The 16,184-nt window shown below is 46.9% G+C and overlaps 1 protein-coding gene and 1 long non-coding RNA gene across 3 annotated transcripts in view; one reads left to right on the top strand and one right to left on the bottom strand.

Moving 5' to 3' along the window:
- Positions 1-448: 448 nt before the first annotated feature.
- CHST1 (carbohydrate sulfotransferase 1) overlaps positions 449-16,184 on the top strand; it is a 93,409-nt gene continuing 77,673 nt past the window's right edge. Inside the window, exon 1 of the mRNA XM_069555535.1 lies at positions 449-643. The gene's annotated coding sequence lies outside the window, so the exon portion shown is untranslated. The remainder of the gene's footprint in view (positions 644-16,184) is intronic.
- Positions 12,845-16,184, bottom strand: part of LOC138421350 (uncharacterized) — a 31,659-nt gene continuing 28,319 nt past the window's right edge. Inside the window, exons 2-3 of one of the 2 annotated variants that reach the window (XR_011249468.1) lie at positions 14,004-14,097; positions 12,845-13,213 (exon numbers count right to left, since the gene is read on the bottom strand). This is a non-coding gene — a long non-coding RNA (uncharacterized lncRNA). The remainder of the gene's footprint in view (positions 13,214-14,003; positions 14,098-16,184) is intronic. The other variant, XR_011249467.1, reaches the window with a different exon arrangement.

Below are 16,184 nucleotides of genomic sequence, written 5' to 3'. Positions count from 1 at the left end.
AATGACTCAAGGAGTGTTCCAAGGCACCCAGGTGGAAGCTGCAAGGCTTCTTATACTCAGAGGTCCAAGGACACCACTTTTTGCTACATAATTAGGTTTCTTTTGATGCTGAAATTTTATGATTTCTTGACCTGAATCCTCTGTTTTCTGCTAATGAATCAGATGCCAGTTGATGAAGCCAAGCAGAGAGCCAGCTGAGCCTGGCCGCACAGGTGGCTGTGTCTCATGCTGGAGTCACGAGCATAGGATGAATGTGTCGTCCTAATTACCTGGGAAGGGAGCTCAGGGTAGTTTGTCATCGACCAGTGCCTGCTGGTTGTTTTTTGTGCCCACCCCTGGGTGCAGAATCTCTGCCCCTCACTCCAACCTGCCACTCCCCCCACCCCGCCCCCACCAGTACAGTGATAAAGCTGAGCATGTGTTAGGCATGTGAGGGTGAGAAAGAGAAGACAGAGTTTCTGCTTTTAATCTAGATGAGAAGACCAGCGATGAGAAGAGAAAAAGGCTGCCGTGCATGACAGTGCATGTTGAATGCCAGATGGGAGTCACAGAAAGTGGGAGAGGCATTCAAAGGAAGGAGAGACGGCGGAAGGCAGTCTTCCTGGAGGAAGGGGACCTTGGAGCTGAAGCTGAACCTTGAAAGGTGGGTGGGAATGACCCAGGGCAGCAGTGGGGGAGGGTGTTTCAGGAAGAGCAACAAGAAGCAGGCAGAACGTGAGGCAGGGAACAGTAACCATCTGAGTGTGGAGGTGGGGCGGGGTGTGGGGGGTCACAGGAGAAGAGCAGGAGAGACAGGCAGCGCCCAGGGCCATGCATGGCCTGGTGGTCGTGCATTGAAGCCAAGTAACAAAAGCCTCATTTTCCTGGACAAGGACACAGGAGCTCAAGAAGATAAAGGGACGTGACAAGGCCACAGGGCTTGTAAGGGACAGGGTCAGGATTTGAACCCAGGCTGATGTGACTTCTCAGCCCTGTGGCCTTTCCACCATAGCCAGCTGTGAGCTCTGGGTTTCCCAGAGGCCCTTCCTCTCATCTCTGAGACTCCTGGCAGACTAAGGGTGTTGCTTTTCTGCACCATTTATTGTAATGACTTCAATTAAACCATCTTGTGCTGGATCAGTGAGCAGCTCTGGGGAATCGATGAGCAGGGCTGGCTACCAGGGAAGTGAAGCCTTCTTCCCTCATGCCTGCCAATCCCAGGGCTGAGCTCCTGTGACCCAGGCCTGGGGAGGACTCGAGAATGGAAGACAGGGGGCTGGGGACAGGCAGCAGGTCACAAAGAGACGAGGGAGCAGGTGTCTATTACTGTGCAGACACAGAGGACGCATGGCTGGCCCCTGGGTGCCCATCCTCCCCCACTCTGCTGTCTTCTTCTGGCTAATTTGGATTTGCAGCTCCAGCTCTGGGACAACGGGCCATCTTTACTTGTCTGCTTCAGTGCAGGGCCAGTACCTAATGAACCTTGACCCTGAGGGAGAGGGGCCAATGGCCTTGTACTAACTTGCTGCCTGACCTTGGGCAAGTTTGCCTCGGTTTTCTGAGGCTTCTGGGAAAAAGAAAAAAAAAATTGAGATTCACTAGGCTGTTTTTCTCTGCTTGTCCGTTCCAATTTAGGGTCTCAGGTCTCCCCTTCTTTGCCCCAACCTGTGTCTTGGGAGGCTGCCCCCTGTGCAGTGAATCAATAGATGCCTCTGGCAGCTGGAGGGTGGGAGGAGAGGGTGGAGGATTTCTTGCCCACAGCCTCTCTGCATGGTGGCAGGGGCTGTGGAAGTGCTTCTCTGCTCGGCCACAGCTCCTGCCAACGGCTCTTGCCCTCTTGCCTCGGCTCTCCCTGGGCTCCAGGAGTGCTCCTGTCTCCTCCCCTTGACCCTTGAGGCCCCGGGGGTGGCCTCCAGCTGTTTGTAATCTCAGGGTTTTCAGCATCCCTTCTAGTTTCTCTAATCCTGCCCATCTCTCTGGAAATAAGTCTCTCCTCTTTGTTCAAGTCTCTACAGTTGAACTATCTGAGTGAAGTTCTGTTTCCTGCTGGGAAGCTGATGCATCCTCTGAAGGCCCCTTCCAGCTCCGTGATTTGAAGGGTTTGTGAGGGGGAAGATGCAAAGAGCTGGCCGACTCCCAGGATTCCTGCAGCTCTGATTATCCCACGACAGAGCCCAGACCAAGGGACCCCAGCTTCAAGCAGCTTCCCCTTCTCTTCCCCTGCCCTTCAACTCCCTCAGCTGTAGCTCAGATCCCAAGCACATGTTTTTTCTTAAAAAAAAAAAAAATTGATTTCCTTTTTAAGGATTACTTTATTTTGGGGCTGTGCTGGGCCTTTGTTGCTGTGAAAGGGCTTTCTCTAGCTGCGGTGAGCAGGGGCTCCTCTCTAGCTGCGGTGAGCAGGGGCTCCTCTCTAGCTGCGGTGAGCAGGGGCTCCTCTCTAGCTGCAGGGCACCAGCTTCTCATCACGCCGGCTTCCCTTGCTGTGGAGCACACACTCTAGGTGCGTGGGCTTCAGTAGTTTTGACAAACAGACTTAGTTGCTCTGAGGCCTGTGGGATCTTCCCGGACCAGGGATCAAACTGGTTCCCCCTGCATTGCAAGGTGAATTCTTAACCCCTGGACCACAAGGGAAGCCCAGGTGTTTTTTTTGCTTTTAATGCAACTGTATTGAGATGTAACCTCTACACAACCGACTGTATCCGTTGAAAGCACAATTAGATAAGTGCCTGTCCTTTTTGCCCAAATCTAACAACTTTCTAGTTGTACTCCAGCCTTCATTCTCATTCCTGCAACTTCGCAGTCCTCAGATTGGGTCATGTTATTCTCCAGCTCTAAAACCTTAACTGGCATGCCTGTACCTTGAGGTCAAAGCCCAAACTCCTTAGAGCAGCACAGGAGGCTTTCATGAGCTGAACTTGAACCCTCCAGGCTGCTACCACTTCCATGGATGCTCTGCTGCTGCTGCTACTGCTGCTAAGTCGCTTCAGTCGTGTCCGACTCTGTGCGACCCCATGGACGGCAGTCCACCAGGCTCCACCGTCCCTGGGATTCTCCAGGCAAGAAACTGGAGTGGGTTACCATTACCTCCTCCAGTGCATGAAAGTGAAAAGTGAAAGTGAAGTCACTCAGTCGTGTCCAACTCTTCGCGACCCCATGGACTGCAGCCCACCAGGCTCCTCCGTCCATGGGATTTTCCAGGCAAGCGTACTGGAGTGGGGTGTCATTGCCTTCTCCGATGGATGCTCTAGCCGTAATGAACTACTTGAGCCACACTCTCTCCAAGCTCTCTGCACGATCTGTTCCCAGACCTGAAATATCCAGCATCCTCACGTCATTGACTCTCAGTATCCCACTATGCCTTCCAAATTCCTCTTCATCCTAGAGCATCAAGGAAGCCCTTGATGCTTCCCAGTGACTCAGTGGTAAAGAATTGCCTGCCAAAGCAGGAGAAGGAAGAGACATGGGTTCGATCCTTGGGTCGGGAAGATCCCCTGAGTAGGAAATGGGAACCCACTCCAGGGTCCTTGCCTGGAGAATCCCATGGACAGAGGAGCCTGGTGGGCTACAGTCCATGGGGTCGCAAAGAATTGGATAAGACTGATTGACTGAGTGTGCACACACACCAGATCATCAAGCTGGAGCATGATCCCCTCTAGGACGGTCTTCCTTACGGTGCCCAAACTGAGCAGAGCCCCTCCTCTGTGCTTCTGCAGCACATTGTGGGTATTTTTGCTTTTACATTTATTCTGAACCAAAAATGATGTTTGACTCTCTTGTTAGAGTGTGAGCAGTTTGAAGTTAAAGAGTCTGTCTCGTCTCTGCACCCTTAGCTACTAACACTAATCACTAACACTAATCACGTGGGCCCCCAGGGGAAATCACGTGGGCCCCACGTGGAAATCACGTGGTGTGCCATTCATTCACCCATTCTACAAGTATTGAGTGCCTACTGTATGCCACATACTCCTCCAACATGGGGACTAAGGGTTATACAACAAGACGAGGATGCTAGTTATTTAGCTGCTGTCTCCCAGCTCCAAATCCATCTCTTTATTACCATGCCTCTTGATACGAGGGCGTGGATGCTATAAACTATGAAAGTGAAAGTGTTACTCGCTCAGTTGTGTTCTACTCTTTGCAACCGCAAGGACTATAGCCTGCCAGACTCCTCTGCTCCTGGAATTCTCCTGGCAAGAATACTGGAGTGGGTAGCCATTCCCTTCTCCAGGGGATCTTCCTGACCCACGGATCAAACCAGGGTGTCCCGCATTGCAGGAAGATTCTTGACCATCTGAACCACCAGGGAAGGCTTCTATAAACTATGGGAATCCTGCAAATTACAATTCTTCTTTGTTCTGGGACTTCCTGTTTCTGCCAGCAGAGGCGCTAGGGTGAGACTGGAAGTCAGGAGGAAGGAGTAAGGACCTGCTCCTTACTTTTTGTTTGCTGGATCCTGTAGGGGTTGCCCCATCAACGGCCCTTCTTCCTATTAACTACAGCTGGTTCTGGCCTCCAACTTCTTTTGACACTCCCAGAACAACCTCCCCTGACTCCTCAGAGGTGAGCAACAGATGACCTCTGGCAGGGCTGGGTCCCAGTGCTGGGGGCTCCTCCCACAAGTTCCTAGATTCTCACAACCCCATTGTTTCCTGTGGTTATCACCTCTTTTTTTTTTTTTTTTAGGGCTTCCTTAACATTTTTTCTCTCCTAATATTTTTTAAAAAATATATTTTAAAAGAACTCCTTTTTATTAAATTATCACTGTTGAAATATCTAATGCAGTTTCTATTTTCTTAGCTTGACCCTGACTGATGAAGTGGGGAAGTTTCCTGGCCCTGTGGACCTTAAATTCACCTTGAGGAAGATAGACAACAAAACATAAAAAGGCCAGCACCAAAAAGTGCGGTGATGAAAAGGGAACCCTCTTGCAATATTGGTGGGAAGGTAAATTGATACAACCTCTATGGAGGACAGTATGGAGTTTCCTTAAAAAGCTAAAAATAAAACTACCATATGACCCAGCAATCCTACTACTGGGCATATGCTCTGAGAAAACAATAATTCAAGAAGACACATGCATCCCAATGTTCATTGCAGCACTATTTAAAATAGCCAGGATTTGGAAGCAACCTAAATGTCCATTGATAAGAAAGAACATTTTTAAATGCATTAAAAACGATGTGGTGTATATATATATATATATATATATATATATATATATATATATATATTACTCAGTCATAAAAAGGAATGAAAATGAGACTGGGTCATTTGTAGTGATGTGGATGAACCTAGAGTCTGTCATACAGAATGAAGTAAGTGAAAAAGAGAAAAACAATATTGTATATTAACGCATATATACGGCATTAAGAAAAATGGTACTGATGAGCCTATTGCAGGGCAGGAATAGAGATGCAGACATGGAGAATGGACTGTGGACACAGCGGGGGAAGGAGAGGGTGGGATGATTCAGAGAGTAGCACTGCTATATATACGACGGAGTGTAAAGTGGACAGCTAGTGGGAAGGTGCTGTATAGCAAGGGGAGCTCAGTTTGGTGTTCTGTGAAGACCTACAGGGGTGGGATGTGGGGGGTGGGAGGGAAGCTCAAGAGGGAGGGGATAGATGTGTACTTACGTTGATTCATGTTGTTGTACAGCAGAAACTAACACAACATTGTAAAGCAATTACATTCCAATTTAAAAAAATTATAGAGAGAAAGTGTTCTGATGAAAAGTAAGACAAGGTAATGGATAAGAGCGGTAGTTTGAGCAGTCTTTGGCATTGCCTTTCTTTGGAATTGGGATGAAAACTGACCTTTTCCAGTCCTGTGGCCACTGCTGAGTTTTCCAAATTTGCTGGCATATTGAGTGCTGCACTTTCACAGCATCATCTTTCAGGATTTGAAATAGCTCAACTGGAATTCCATCACCTCCAGTAGCTTTGTTCGTAGTGATGCTTTTTAAGGCCCACTTGACTTCACATTCCAGGATGTCTGGCTCTAGGTGAGTGATCACACCATCGTGATTATCTGGGTCATGAAGATCTTTTTTGTGCAGTTCTTCTGTGTATTCTTGCCACCTCTTCTTAATATCTTCTGCTTCTGTGAGGTCCCTACCATTTCTGTCCTTTATTGAGCCCATCTTTGTATGAAATGTTCCCTTGGTATCTCTAATTTTCTTGAAGAGATCTCTAGTCTTTCTCATTCTATTGTTTCCTTCTATTTCTTTGCATTGATCGCTGAGGAAGGCTTTCTTATCTCTCCTTGCTATTCTTTGGCACTCTGCATTCAGATGCGTATACCTTTCCTTTTCTCCTTTGCTTTTCGCCTCTCTTCTTTTCACAGCTATGTAAGGCCTCCTCAGACAGCCATTTTGCTTTTTTGCATTTCTTTTTCTTGGGGATGGTCTTGATCCCTGTCTCCTATACAATGTCACGAACCTCATTCCATAGTTCATCAGGCACTCTTATCTATCAGATCTAGTCCCTTAAATCTGTTTCTCACTTCCACTGTATAGTCATAAGGGATTTGATTTAGGTAATACCTTAATGGTCTAGTGGTTTTCTCCACTTTCTTTAATTTCAGTCTGAATTTGGCAATAAGGAGTTCATGATCTAAGCCACAGTCAGCTCCTGGTCTTGTTTTTGCTGACTGTATAGAGCTTCTCCATCTTTGGCTGCAAAGAATATAATCAATCTGATTTCGGTGTCGACCATCTGGTGGTGTCCATGTGTAGAGTCTTCTGTGTTGTTGGAAGAGGGTGATTGCTATGACCAGTGCATTCTCTTGGCAAAACACTATTAGCCTTTGCCCTGCTTCATTCTGTACTCCAAGGCCAAATTTGCCTGTTACCATAGGTGTTTCTTGACTTCCTACTTTTGCATTCCAGTCCCCTATAATGAAAAGGATATCTTTTTTGGGTAGTTTTAGAAAAGGCAGAGGAACCAGAGATCAAATTGCCAACATCCACTGGATCATCAGAAAAACAAGAGCGTACAAGGAAAACATCTATTTCTGCTTTATTAACTATGCCAAAGCCTTTGACTGTGTGGATCACAATAAACTGTGGGAAATTCTGAAAGAGATGGGAATACCAGACCACCTGACCTGCCTCTTGAGAAACCTATATGCAGGTCAGGAAGCAACAGTTCGAACGACATGGAACAACAGACTGGTTCCAAATAGGAAAAGGAGTACGTCAAGGCTGTATATTGTCACCCTGCTTATTTAACTTCTATGCAGAGTACATCATGAGAAACGCTGGGCTGGAAGAAGCACAAGCTGGAATCAAGATTGCTGGGAGAAATATCAATGACCTCAGATATGCAGATGACACCACCCTTATGGCAGAAAGTGAAGAGGAACTAAAGAGCCTCTTGATGACAGTCAAAGAGGAGAGTGAAAAAGTTGGCTTAAAGCTCAACATTCAGAAAACGAAGATCATGGCTTCCGGTCTCATCACTTCATTGGAAAGAGATGGGGAAACAGGGGAAACAGTGGCTGACTTACTTTTTCTGGGCTCCAAAATCACTGCAGATGGCGACTGCAGCCATGAAATTGAAAGATGCTTACTCCTTGGAAGGAAAGTTAAGACCAACTTAGACAGCATATTAAAAAGCAGAGACGTGACTTTGCCAGCAAAGGTCCATCTAGTCAAGGCTATGGTTTTTCCAGTGGTCATGTATGGATGTGAGAGTTGGACCATGACGAAAGCTGAGCAAAGAATTGATGCTTTTGAACTGTGGTGTTGGAGAGGACTTTTGAGAGTCCCTTGGACTGCAAGGAGATCCAACCAGTCCATCCTAAAGGAGATCAGTCCTGAATATTCATTGGAAGGACTGACGCTGAAGCTGAAACTCCAATACCTTGGCCACCTGATGCAAAGAGCTGACTCATTTGAAAAGATCCTGATGCTTGAAAAGATTGAGGGCAGGAGAAGGGGACGACAGAAGATGAGACGGTTGGATGGCATCACTGACTCAACGGACATGGATTTGGGTGGACTCCGGGAGTTGATGAGGGACAGGGAGGCGTGGCGTGCTGCAGTTCATGGGGTCGCAAAGAGTCGGACATGACTGAGCGACTGAACTGAACTGAACTGAATGGATAGAGCCCGAGTTACTTTTTTTTGTTTGTTTTTTGTTTGCGGGATCTTAGTTTCCTGACCAGGGATCAAATCCATGGCCCCTGCAGTGGAAGTGCAGAGCTCTAACCACTGAACTGCTGGGGAATTCCTGAGCCTGAATTACCTTAGACTGCATACTGAGGGAAGGTGTCTCCAAGAAGGTGACATTCACGCAGAGAAAGAAATGGTAAGTTTCTGCCCATACAAAGAGCTGGGGAAGAACCTTCCAGGGAAAAGGCTCAGCCAGTGCAGAGGCCTGATGGAGTGGGCTTTTTGTATTCTAAAAGAAAGGCTGATGTGGTGAGGGAGGGGTTGCTGCAGAGGTTGAGGTCAGAGAGGAAGGCAGGGGCTGGATCTTGTGGGCCTCCTTAGCCGTGGAATAAATGTCAGTTTACATTTTTCATGTTAAAAAAATTTCCCAATGTGTTGGAAAGCCATTGGAGGGTTTTAAAACATTAGAAGTGCCAAGATCTGACTTCGATGTCAAAATGACCTCTAACTGCCGGAGGGGGGACACTCTGTAGGGTGCCGGAGCCGAAGCTCCATTCTCCTTAGAGCAGAAAGTAGCCGCCTTTCAAGGAGAAGAAAAGTGAAGCTCAGAGACTGACAAGACTTGTCCTAGGTCATCTGTTTTTAGACTTCCGGTTCCCAGATCGGTGCCCCTTCATGGCTACCCATTCTCTGAGTGCAGAGTAACTGACCAAGTTCCAGGCAAAGCTTCTCCGCCTCGTTTGGGAAGAGAATGAAGCCCCTGGGGCAGCCAGACACATGCTTTTGACAATGTTCCTGCATCATGAAAAGTCTGGTGCTGCCGGACTCTCGGTTTCTCTAGGTTGCGCTGTCCTGGTCAGTTACCATTATAGGAGGGACTCACAGATGCAGTGAAGGACACTGACAGGGTTTGGTAAACAGGGACATTCTGGGTAAAGGGGAGGGCTCTCTTTATAAGTAGAGGTGGAAATAAGAGACAAATGTTTCTATATGCTTTAAGCAATAGATCTTTATTGAAAGAATCCTTCCTTCTGTGAACAAAATAATCTGGCTTTTGGGGGGACGTGAGGAAATGGATGCGATTTCAGCTGTTGGCATTTTTCTCCACCGCTTTGAAAAAAGAGGAGGATGGAATACCGGGGATGAAGCTGAGACGTCCTTCCTCACTTGCAAGCCTAACAGGGAGAAAGATCTGGGGAGCCAGGGAGCCCCACACCCGCCTCTCAACGAGCAGTGTATTCTGATTGGCTGTCTCTGCCTGCCTCAGTTTATTCCTCCTACTGATTGGTCGGGTCCTTCCGCCACGTCAGGGCCTGGTTCCGACCCTGCCAGCCCTTCCACCTGCCGCAGCGTCACCTGGAATTGGCTGGGTTCTGAAAGGCCCGCCGGCTTGCCTCTTGCCACCATCAGCTTCTTCCTCATTAAACAAATGAATCACAATCCTAATTAATTTGAGCAACAGAATTTATGTAACTACTCCCAGCAGGGTGTCTGCTCTCAGTCGGTAGCGAGATTAATCCTCTCTCTGGGAAATTCCAGCCGCGCTGGTCAATAAACCTTAATGATGACTGAAAACTCCCATCTGTCTCTGCTCAGGGCAGGTAACCCCTGCTAACCAGACATCCCAGTTGCAGTACCCCAGATACGGAAGGACAAGGACAAGACTCTCCCAGCCTAGATGGGCCCTGAGCCGTGCAGAGCGCACAGTAGGTGTTCAATTAAGGACAGGGACTGCCCAGTCCAGCGACGTGCTGAATCGCTTAAAGCCCACAGGAGGTGTTCGATTTCTCTTCATGGGGTGAATAAAAGGGAATGTGTGCTGCTCAGATACTCATAAAACGCTCTCAAGTTCTGGAATTGCAACCAAGCCCCTCCGGCTCTTTCCGTCCTTCACTCCCACGGCTTCCTATGTCCATGTGCAATTGAGTCCTTTTACTATTTTGAACTTTCTGGGCTCAGAGACTTGGCTCTTGATGTTCGCTGCCCTTGAACTGTCCCAGCCCTCTCTCTCCCAAACAGGCCCCACACCGGCTGCATGGGAGGGAAGGGTAGCGAAGTGGAAAGTATTCTGGAATTAGTTCTAATTCTGGCTCTGCCACTTACTCAATGTATTTCACCTCTCTGTGCTTAACCTTTCCCTCTTAGGCAAACTACACGAGTCTTAGGAAGATTAAATGAGAAAACATGGTGAAATTGTATCACCCTGGTGCCTGACTTACTTAATTAGCGGCAGGCTGTGTTTTAGGCACTGGGGATACAGAGCTCAAGACTAGATTCCTGCTCCCGGAGAATTTAATTTCTAAGAGACAATAAGCAGTTAAGCAAAGCAGAAGATTATTTTAGTTAGGGATCAATGCTCAGAGAAAATAAAATAGAAAAAAATGTTACCAGATGTTATTGGAGTGAGGAACTCTTTGAGGAGTTGCTATTTGCATCTAGACCTAAATGTAGGAGGTAACAAACCACAGGAAGATCTGGGAGCATGGCATTCCAGAAAGAGTGTTGGAAAAGCAAGTGCAAAGGCCTGAGGTGAGGGCCTTTGATCATCTGGCTAAGGTTCATCACACGATCATCTAGCTAAGGTTCTGCAGGATTGAATGCTTGATACCCACCTAGCAGGGGCCAGGGTCAGGATTTGAACTCAGGTGTTTTGCCCTTCAGTATGGAATGCTTGTCATTATAGCACAGAGGAGGCATAAGAAAGCAAGAGTGAGTGAAGATGAAGTGGAATATACATTGTCTTGTCCTCCACCAGATCTGAATCTGCCTGTATCTTCCCGACAGTTTGCAAGTCTGTGGGATCCTGACTCCCATTAAATGTTCCACCTCCCCTGCCAGGTTGTCATGTCAGTTCAGTTCAGTTCAGTTCAGTCACTCAGTCGTGTCCGACTCTTTGCGACCCCATGAATTGCAGCACACCAGGCCTCCCTGTCCATCACCAACTCCCGGAGTTCATTCAAACTCACATCCATCGAGTCGGTGATGCCATCCAGCCATCTCATCCTCTGTCGTCCCCTTCTCCTCCTGCCCCTAATCTCTCCCAGCATCAGAGTTTTTTCCAATGAGTCAACTCTTCACATGAGGTGGCCAAAGTATTGGAGTTTCAGCTTTAGCATCATTCCTTCCAAAGAACACCCAGGACCAATCTCCTTCAGAATGGACTGGTTGGATCTCCTTGCAGTCCAAGGGACCCTCAAGAGTCCTCTCCAACAACACAGTTCAAATGCATCAATTCTTTGGCGCTCAGCTTTCTTCACAGTCCAACTCTCACATCCATACATGACCACTGGGAAAACCATAGCCTTGACTGGACGGACCTTTGTTGGCAAAGTAATGTCTCTGCTGTTGAATATGCTCTCTATGTTGGTCACAACTTTCCTTCCAAGGAGTAAGCATCTTTTAATTTCATGGCTGCAATCACCATCTGCAGTGATTTTGGAGCCCCGCAAAAATAAAGTCTGACACTGTTTCCACTGTTTCCCCATCTAGTCCCCATGAAGTGATGGGACCAGATGCCATGATCTTCGTTTTCTGAATGTTGAGCTTTAAGCCAACTTTTCCACTCTCCTCTTTCACTTTCCTCAAGAGGGTTTTCAGTTCCTCTTCACTTTCTGCCGTAAGGGTGGTGTCATCTGCATATCTGAGGTGATTGATATTTCTCCCAGCAATCTTGATACCAGCTTGTGCTTCTTCCAGCCCAGCGTTTCTCATGATGTACTCTGCATAGAAGTTAAATAAGCAGGGTGACAAACAGGCTTGACATACTCCTTTTTCCTATTTGGAACCAGTCTGTTGTTCCATGTCCAGTTTGAGCTGTTGCTTCCCGACCTGCCTATAGGTTTCTCAAGAGGCAGGTCAGGTGGTCTGGTATTCCCATCTCTTTCAGAATTTTCCACAGTTTATTGTGATCCAGTCAAAGGCTTTGGTATAGTCAATAAAGCAGAAGTAGATGTTTTTCTTGTACGTGCTTGCTTTTTCCATGATCCAGTGGATGTTGGCAATTTGATCTCTGGTTCTTCTGCCTTTTCTAAAACCAGCTTGAACATCTGGAAGTTCACGGTTCACTTAAAAAGAGCTCCCTCAATCAGTTCATTCCAGTTCTTTCTTCATTTACAACAGGAAAGAACCAACTACTTTTACAATTTGGATTTTTGTTTGTTTATAATACATGCTCATTTTATAACAGAAAATAAAAAATGTGTAACAAAATAAAAATCAGCCAGAATTCCAACCTCTTCTGGAATTTTTGGTGTTTAGAAGATTTTGCATATAGTTTTAGAATATGCTTTTTTATGTCTGTCATAAGAAAGTTTTCAAATGTATTTTTTTAACAGCTACATAATAGTTGACTAGAAGGACCAAACCAAATGTCACTATTTTAGGGCATTTTTTATTATAAACAACAAGAAGGTCTTTCTGACCTGTACATTGCTATTACATAACATCCTGATAGAGTAGTGGAAATGCCCTTCAGCTAAATGAAAGCTGTGTCTGGTGCCCAGGGAAACCATATTCTTGGCTGAAGTGGTTAGGACCATTTGTGTTCTCAAACACTTTACCTGTGAGTACCAAGCTTTGCGATCACTCTCTATTGAGAAATGTATATTGTCACACTTTCTCCAACTTTACTCATTCTCAGCTTCTAACATTTGGGTCCCATAAAGAATATAATGGGGAAAAGAAGAATATAATTTAATGTTACAGTTTGAAACAACAAATACTTAAACAGTACTTTAGACACATGAATACCATTTAACAATATTTTTATTAAATACAAGTTAGCAGGAAGGTGAGGCTGACAGGAACAGGGCCTGGCTTCAGTATGCCAGAGTCTAAGGTGACTATGTTTTGCTTCTGTGGGGGCCCTGCCATGGGGGTGGACATGGGAGCTAGGAGGCAGGGGTGATAATCATTGAGGATGTTGGGTTAGAGTAAGGGGTACTCTTCTAATAAGCCTGGAGAACAAGCCTAGTACCAAGCAGGTGTCTGAGGAGCTGGGGGGCAACATTCACGCCCACTAGGTTGGAGACGGTGAGTCTGTCTCTTAAGGTGGAGGCTCAGGTCTTTTCCTTTGAAAACCAACATGCCCACATCATCTCCAGGTTCCACTCTGGCCTCAGAAAACAAAAGGAAAAACAAATTAAACCAGAGAAAAAGACACAGGAAAAGAGACAGTGAGGAGAACAGAGTGACAGCAAGAAATATGAGACATAAAGGGGGGAAAAAACCCCAGTTGTGCGGAAGGTGGATGGTTTGAGATGTAGAAGTCTTGGTAAAAAGCTAAATAGCAAGACATTATTTGGGTTTGGATGAAGTTATTATACCTCCTCGGCTGACAACCTCTAACTCGTGAAGTGTTAGTGTTAGTCCATCAGTCCTGTTCAACTCTTTGTGACTCCAAGGACTGTAGCCTGCCATCTCTGTCTATGGAATTCTCCAGGCAAGAACACTGGAGTGGGTAGCCATTCCCTTCTACAGGGGATCTTCCTGACCCAGGGATTGAACCCAGGTCTCCTGCATTGCAGCAGATTGTTTACCATCTGAACCACCAACGGGAGGCCAGTGTTAGGAAGGGCAATGGCAAATATGCAGATACCCCATGGGCTAGAGAAATGGCTTGGTGCCCTCTTGCTGAAAATCAATTTCTCAAAATTTCTGGAAACTGATTACTTCTCAGCGGAGCAGACAATGGAGAGGTTGTGCCAGGGAATAGCCTTTCCTGAGCATGCCTTCAGGCCCCCTGAATTTCTGAGGAGGCAGTGAAAAATGAAAATTGGTGTGACCCTGGCTGGAGTCAGCAGGTGGGAGGACGAAAGGGCTGGGCAGAAGGATATGAGGGAAAGAAAAAGAGAGGAGGAGGGCTGGGGAGAGGGGAAAGAGTTTCCTTTTCCCTACCCACACTCACCTCTTGCTGCCAACAATTACTCTGTCTTCCCTCCAGGCGGCAGGAAATGGTATTGTGGTAACCACTGGAAAAGCCCAAGGGTCATTGTCAGCTTCTGCAGGTGGTGTTGGTTGAGAAAACAGAAGACAGTAAATGAAGGGGGTTCACTTACACCGTGGGAACAGATCCTTGCTCAACTTCGCCAAACTCTTCAGAATAACTTCCCCCCACCTGCCAAAAAAGAACCTTTTTGTAGGAAACTCCAGAAAAACAAACAAACAAAAAAACACCCATAAATGGGTGAGAGGAGATTCTTTAAGCTCCACTGTGCTCCCTTCCCCACCCCAACCCTGTTATAGACACTGGCCAAAATGCTTTTTCTATCTTTTGAATCCACGTTCAGAGAGGTCCTCTGGCAAGCTATCCCCCTTCTCAAACTCTCCCTCAGGCTAGAGGGCATCACTCTTTCATTCCTTTTGAACATCCTCTTGGTTCTAGATCCTTCTTCACCTCTGACCTACTGCCTTCCCCTTCACAATTAACGGGACAGCGGTTAAGCTGGGTTCTCTCCTCCTTGTCTTTTGAAATATCAAAAAATAAGAAGCATGAGAGATCTTGAGGGATCAAACCCCTCCTTATGAAAAAGCAACTGAGGCCCAGGACAAGGAAGAGACAAACAGAGGTTCACACAGTAAGGGAACCAGCAGGGTTGGGGCAGAACTGAACTAACGCACCCTTCCCAATGCTATTACTGTTAAGGAACTCCAACGTTTAGTTGGCGCTGAACCTTTTCCTTTTGTCCCTTCCCCCTCCAAATTCCGTAACCTGTGCGTGGGTCTAGGCTGACTCAATGATCCTCCCTCCTGATGCCCACCTATCTATGATGCGTAGGCACGAACAGTTTAGTTGCAAGGTGCAGATGAGAACAGCAGGACCACCTCTGGGGTCAGAAAGTCAGGGAACCACTAGCCTGCCCTCCAACCGCTGTTTCTTGTGAGGCAATGTTACTCATTGGCCCAACAGAAGTGACTGACAGGTCGGCAGCCCAATGAATGATGAATCTTGAAAGCGCTGTGGCCGTTAACAGCCAGTGCTCTCATCGCGAGACCCTGGGATAACGGTTTGGCCATATCTGGTTGGCCCTTGTTCATACCTGAAATGCCGTGACTTCTTAGTAAAGGGCGAAAGGAAATGTTCTCCTTCAAAGGAGACAAGCGTTTGGGGGATCACACTTATAAATGGGGTGGGGCCTGATTTATTAAGAAGCTGGTGGGAAAGGTGGGCTGGAGGGTGGGAAGGTGGCCAGTCTACCTTTAGGTAGCCCTCAGAAGGCCAGAGTTTAAGGTGTTTACTGAAGCTTTTATAGCTTATATGAAATGCTGAGGCTTTTCCTGGGACCTGGATAGGTTCTAGGACCTGGGTGAAATGATGCGACCACTTCTGGGGACTCTAAACGTCCGGGAGCTAGGGACGAGCTTGGCAGGCAGGTGGGGCAGTGGTTGTGGTGATCCTACTCGTGGAAACGGTCTCTTTGCAAAGGCCTCTAAGTAAGCGCTGTCATGGGTAGCGAAAGGGGAGGCCTGGAGTTAGATTCTTCTAGAGTATATCGGAATAGTTGGAGCCCAGAGATGGAGTGGTCCATCTTGTAAGGGTAAGCCAGGGAAGATGTGGCCTCTGAAAGAGCGGCAGTGGATCACCATACAATTTTTTTAGAAGAAGGTGTCAGAGATGAAGACAGTTGGAATAGAGAATTGAGATGACAAGTAGGGCAAAAGGGAGACGACTTCTGTAGGGACTCCCAGCTCCCAGAAAAGCTGGGCAGATACATGCCTGGCACATAGTTGTCACTCAGTAAGTGCTAGCTATTACACCTCTTGTGGGGTGGGAGAGGGGCTGTTAAGAGTCTCATAGTCAAAATGGAATAGGAACTGAGTGGAGAAGTAAAAGAAAGAACCAGGAAAATAGGCCATGTCCTCTTGTGCATACTGTAATTATGGGAACTGCAGGAGCCTCCCCTCTTGGAAGATGAGAAGGGAGGATTGAATTATGAAGAGTTAAGGGTGTCAAATGTGGTAGAGCTGGGAGCATGAAGAGAGATTATTTATGGTCCTTCCCAAACATATCTTAAATGGTACCTGTTAGAAATGAAGGGAAAGAGGGAGGTACAGATGAGAAGGGGATTGGGACTCGGTGTGGGCAAGC

Source organism: Ovis canadensis, chromosome 15 (assembly GCF_042477335.2).
Source record: "Ovis canadensis isolate MfBH-ARS-UI-01 breed Bighorn chromosome 15, ARS-UI_OviCan_v2, whole genome shotgun sequence".
Taxonomy (NCBI): Eukaryota; Metazoa; Chordata; class Mammalia; order Artiodactyla; family Bovidae; genus Ovis; species Ovis canadensis.
Note: the sequence above shows the minus strand (reverse complement) of the source record. Positions and strands in the feature narration are given on the sequence as shown.